Below are 6,235 nucleotides of genomic sequence, written 5' to 3'. Positions count from 1 at the left end.
AGTTTGAGTTAGAATAGTTGAGTATAAACACAACGCGACTGTAAAGGTGTTTAACATCTCTGTTGTCTCATTTAGCCGCTTGTTAGCAAACACTTCTTTTAAGACATGTAAAAGCTATTTACTGATGTGTTTTATGTTGTAGAACAAAACGTGAACATCTCTTTAACTTGTGTTTCAAGTGTCTAACCAAAATCCAGACAAACAAACCTGACGAAACTAATTACTCAACATTATTCCTGCAGAACTTTTAAGTAATTGTATTATCTTTTGTTATGTCCCATCCCGAATTGGAACTACAAGACGTGTAGCGATCTCCACATTAAAGAAGCAACACGCTGTTCTGACTTAAAGTAAAAGTCATGACAAATGACTTTAATTAGCTTTTTAGAGTGCAGACACTTTATCAAAACAAGTAAAACCAGGAGGAGGGTTCTGGAGGCGGCGGCCGGCGGTGGCAGATGGATGAATGTCGGCCTCCCGCAGATCCCGCCCGCCTGCTGCAGAGTTAAAGCTCGTCAGCAGCATTAACACCAAAACTAATCTGCAGACCAGCTGCTTCTGCACTCTGCTGCATAAAACACCGAGCAGAGGAGTTAAAGGACCATTCACAACCATCACAGAACCTGCATTGTGACAAGAGTGACGTCCTGCTTCTGTCCCATAAGAGGCTGCAGTGTTCATGACAGACACAATCTCAAAGTGTTGGACAGCAGCAACATCCTGCTGATTTATCTTCTCTCAGAGCATTACCAGTCGTGAAGATAAGAATGTAAAGATTGTCTCGAGGGTGGCGCCAGAGGCAAGGTCTTTGTTTTTGTTTTTTTAAATGTGAAGGGTTCATCATGTAGAGAGCAGGAAGGGAATCAGGACTCGTCTGATTAGTAGCTCCTGAGATATCTTTAGCCATGTTAGAGACATTCGTCTAAATATCTCAACAACTATAAAATGGATTAATGATTTGGACATGATTTTAATGTATTTACAAGATTCTTGCTGCTCAGAGTTGTGTCCTCATGATTGTTTTGCACTTATTGTAAGTCGCTTTGGACAACAGCGTCAGCTAAATGAACTGTACGAGGATAGGTTCTAATGTCATGATCGTGATTTTCTATATCCTGTTTTATTTGGAAGTTTTCACTCCCCCTTGTGTCTTGTCTAGTTGTACTTCCGATCTCTGTGTTTTCCCTCCCCTTGTGATTGTTGATGAGTTTCCTCCTGTGTATTTGCCTTTCTCTCCCAGCTGTGTCTTGTTCTCTCGTTTAGTGGTTATGTGTATATATCCCTGTCTGTCCCAGTGTTCCTTGTCCGGTTGTCATTCATGTTACATGGTGGTTTCACCTCGTGGCGACCTCGTCTCGACCTCGACCTCGACCTCGTGGCGACCTCGTCCTCGTGGCGACCTCGTCTCGACCTCGTCTGTGTTTGGGTCCTCAACTTTACCCCACCGTGACATCTAAATGCTTTGGTGATCGTCTGAATCTTCATCCAGCTGAAGACTTCCTGTGACATGTGAACATCTTCTGGATGTATTGGCTGAACGTTTCTTCTAGATGTTCCTGTTGCTCAGATGACGAATCCTAAAGACTTTGGTGACGCTCGACCTTTCCACTCGTGCCACTACGAGGTTCACAGGTTGTGCAACAACTATCTGCCTCAGCTGCATGTTGTGCTCTGTGCCGAGTAGTGAATGTATGCATGCTGTGTTCAGGCGTCTCTGTAGGTTTGTAAACTTGCTGTGAATCAGACGTTTTATTAAAAACGGGTTCTCCTCCATCAGTGTTCCAACACTTCTTCTGTAAGATTAGACCATTTTCTCTCGTTTCAACTTCTGCTGATTCTTTACTTTGTGTGTGTGTGTGTGTGTGTGTGTGTGTGTGTGTGTGTGTGTGTGTGTGTGTGTGTGTGTGTGTGTGTGTGTGTGTGTGTGTGTGTGTGTGTGTGTGTGTGTGTGTGTGTGTGTGTGTGTGTGTGTGTGTGTGTGTGTGTGTGTGTGTGTGTGTGTGTGTGTGTGTGTGTGTGTGTGTGATTAATGTATTTCAGAGATGGCACCACTAGATGGAGTTAGACACTGGGCAGTCTCAGCTGTTCACCAGGATCACAGCTGACTCCCTGCTGGGACAAAAAGAAAACTGTAAAACATAAAACGTGTACATTTATGAAGCGACTCAATATGTTTTCAAATGTATTCTGTTCATGAGTAAAAGATTCATCTTTGTATTGGAGCTTTAATATCTCACATTTTATTTACAATCCAGCTTCATGTCTCAGTCTGCTGCTGAATTACTTTCCACATAAGAAGTTGTTCATAAGATAAACCCAAAGAACTCTCTTCTCCCTTAACCTCCACCCTAAGGTGTCCTCTAGGGTGGCGATAAAGTGCACTTAAAATGGAGACCAGTGCTGCCCTGAATCATAGAAAAGAGTTCCCCACTGGAAAATTAGATAGATACTTTATTCATCCCGAGGGAAATTTAGAAATTGACAAGCATTGTTAAATGATGGATTTATATATAGTCCGCATTTGAAAACGTTTATGTTCAGATACTCTATAGATATAAATCTTTCTAGTTTTACTGAACCTGCTGCAGCTCTAACACAATAATAAAGTCCATCGATCTATTACACACACATGCATACATCCTTTAATAATGTATATTTACAGTAGTTCCATATTTTGCTGCAGATCAGAATACAAAGCTGTTGAATCTTCCAGCAGTTTTAAGACGAAACATGTTGACGTTTCAGATCATTATAGTATTTATTGACCAGTTCAACAAGAAGGTTCAGACAAATGAAGGGCATCTGTATTGACCGTCTCCTCCGTGGCTCAGACGTAACCCGACTCTTTGCTCGCAGGCGTAATCTAATCAACACTGCTGCAGAACGGCATGATGGGAATCCTCATGTCTGTCTGTGTTGTTTCCTGTCCACAAGCTCAATCACAGATCAGACAATCTGAGCATCACGGCCACTTTACACACAGATTGTCAGCGTGTGGTTTTCATTCTTCACACAACTACAAATGAGTGCAACACTTTGAGCGTCTACAAGGAGACACTGGTCCTATTATCCCCGTATTTAAACGCTCTTGTGTCCCCTCTGTCTTCGACGGAGACTCCAGTGTGGCCAGTTGGAACAGCTCGAAACACTTTTGTGGTCGGATGACATGTTGTGCAAACTACTTCTTTTCCAGGATAGAGGACAGATTCAACCTCTAAGGATCGTGAACGTATGAAAATAAACTTCATGACCATCCATGCTTTGTTTTGTTATTTTCAGTCTGAAGTGGACAAGACAAACATGGACGTCTCTAGAGCCAAAGATTAGCCTAAAAAACTCTAACACACAAGTTACAGGTCCTTTAAAGTGCATGCAGACTCCAGCAGCCGATCAATACGTATTAAATGTTCCATCAGTGCAGCTCTTATGTGTTTTATTTACACCTTTTTATCGCGTCCAAACAGCCCCGGAGAGTCTAGACAGATCAGTCCGTTTACGGGATTGTGCAGGTTTTGCCGATTTCTCTCTGACCAATCAGTGGCCTGCAGTGGGGGAACTCCTCCTTCTGGTATCGGCTCAGGTGGTACCAGGTTCTACCAACAAAAGAGTCCAGTTGACTAGATCTGTGCCGTCCTGTGCAGTGGGCATTTCTTCACCTTAACGCAGGTGAGGGAGGTCTGGAGGCGTGCGTGCCAGCTTGTACAGAGCAAACACTTTGGACTGATGACAAAGCTTGAGAGGAACCAACCTTCCCCTTGTTCCTCCAGCTCTACGTGTCCAGAACTAACATCCACACGCTCTGTTCAGCATTACCAATGTTTGTGCAGCTGACAGGAACTGCTTCACCTCCACAGATCTGCATTATGAAATCCAGCTTCTGCTGCGAGACGACGAGAGTTACTAACCAGACAGTCCAACCCTCTGAAGTCCTGCTGGGAACCCTGAAACTTTGCTCCCAAGCCCCGAGGAAACAAAGTGTTTAGACAGAAATATAACTTTACAGGCTCTTGGTGCGGTAATTACCCGGGAGTTGGCAGTTTGTCTGAGCTGCATCTCTCTTCATCACTCCTCGTCACACCCACAACAGGATACTGATTTTAAACTAAAGTAGCTCATCACACATCGAACACCTTGTACGTACAGATTCATTCTCAAGAGAGTCATTGAAGAAAACACGCTACGAGCACGTTACAGTAAGTTGTTGCAGATAAAAGGTGTCGGCGAGTCTGACGTGCAACACTTGCAAATAATATCTAAACATTTCACCGTCTCAGAGCCTTTATTTTGTAGCCTGAAGACTTAAAGAGTTATGCAGCTTCAGGATGAGCGTGAATGATCTAAATCTACGTGACCTTTGTTTGTATCTGTAACTTTGGAGGCATTAGACTCACCAACGAGGGACCTGCTCTCTAAGCACTAAGGAACTTCCTTCCTAAATATATTATTAAATGTTTCTACTTTCAACATGTCATGTTAGCTGGTCGGCATCGTACCTCACAATGCATTCACAGGCTCACACTGACCTCCCATTGAAAATGAATAGGGCTGAACCTTTGCGTGTTGCACCTTCTTCTCTCTTTGAGTGGATTTCTTTCTTCACCATCTGCAGTTTCAGCTCAGTTGTTCCTCTTGATCTGAACAAATGTACTTTGATCGTATCTGCAGTTTGTGTAAACTGCTCCACAGTTCAGGTGACTTTGCGTGACGGCCTATTAGCAAGTGTGATATAAAGTCAACTTTGGAGTGGAGTCGGCCTGTTTGTGCAGCCGCAGACTGATGATTCTTGACATTTCTGCAGTGCTGATGCAGAGGAGAGTTTGTCCTGATAGTTTGAATAATAACAATTATAATATAATATGTTTTCTCAGCTGGAAGGAGACAGACGGGTGGAAGAAGCTGACTGGAGCTCAACACCTTTTCCAGGGTCACTACGGTGTCGGGAACAAAGCTGCAACTTAACACTCGGTTTGTTTGGGAAGTTATATATTATATTAAATATTCAACAGATGGTTATTGCAATTTGACTGCTTGAGGCAAACATACAAGTATTTAAAAGGTTGTTACCTGGAAATGTGAGGACCTTGAAAAAGCATGTTTATCTTTATGTTCAGAAATAAAATGTACATCATTCAACGGTTAAATATAGAAAAGTTATGAAAAGTCCAAATAATGAAACATTTTGAGGGGCTTCAATCATAGTTCCCAGATCCTAATGGGGACATCTTTATATATTTACTGGATTGTCATGAAAATAATTTCATTCATGTTCCCTTTGAATTGTACTTTGGTGATCCTTTAACTTTTCCTGTAACGCTTTGATCGGGTCGAAATTTCATAGAGCCGTTCAAAAGAATCGGCTGGTTGGTGAACGTCACATCATTGAAAGGTCCACCACAGATCGTGTGTGGAGAGATTTAGTAAAGTTATTTGAGCCTGAACTTTCAGTTTCAGGAAGATTTCTTGTTTTCAGACACTTTTTTCCTTCATTAAATACATTTCTAAAGTATTTCTTCAGGTCATTTTAGTCCACAGAAGTTCTTTAGACCCTAAAATGTGCTCCAGTCTGTTTACTGTCCAGGACTTCAACGGTTGTTTGTCCAGTAAATAAAGGTTTTGGGCACAGATGAGGAGGGGCCAGATCAACAATAGGGGGGCATCTCTGCCCCGAGAGCAGGGAGCTGAGAGAAAGAGGACGGAGACAATCCAGCAGCTTATGAGACGGACAACTTTGTATCTGAGGTTTAAAACACAAGAGACGAGGAGCCAACAGGAGGCCTTGATCATCGGCAGTCAGCAGGACGGGAAGGTTCGTTATCTTTCTCATAAAACGGGTCTTATTTCCTATTAATGAAAGTTTTCTTTTCGTCAATCAAGACATGAGGGGGCAGATTTGCTCACAGTTAATGTAGGTGAAGTAAGCTAATGCTAATGCTAACACTAAAACTTGTTGGTCTGCAACTGACTTTTCAGATTTCTAGCTGATTCATTTAAGAATGAGAAATCTGCACAATGGTCTAAATTATGCACATGACGGACACGTACAGAATTTCATATGAAGGCTAAAGCTCATCCATGCAGAAGACATGGAAATAAAGGAGCATTCTTCATGTGTTGCAGGGCTAAAGTAGTCATCCTGTATATATAATGAAATGCCATGAATATAAATGTAATTCAAATGTTAATGTTACTCCAAACTCTGATTCTACCATCTCGGCTGGATGCTAAAGTCATTAGC

Source organism: Cottoperca gobio, chromosome 6 (assembly GCF_900634415.1).
Source record: "Cottoperca gobio chromosome 6, fCotGob3.1, whole genome shotgun sequence".
Taxonomy (NCBI): Eukaryota; Metazoa; Chordata; class Actinopteri; order Perciformes; family Bovichtidae; genus Cottoperca; species Cottoperca gobio.
The sequence above is the reverse complement of the archived record's forward strand: the minus strand, read 5'-3'. Positions refer to the sequence as shown.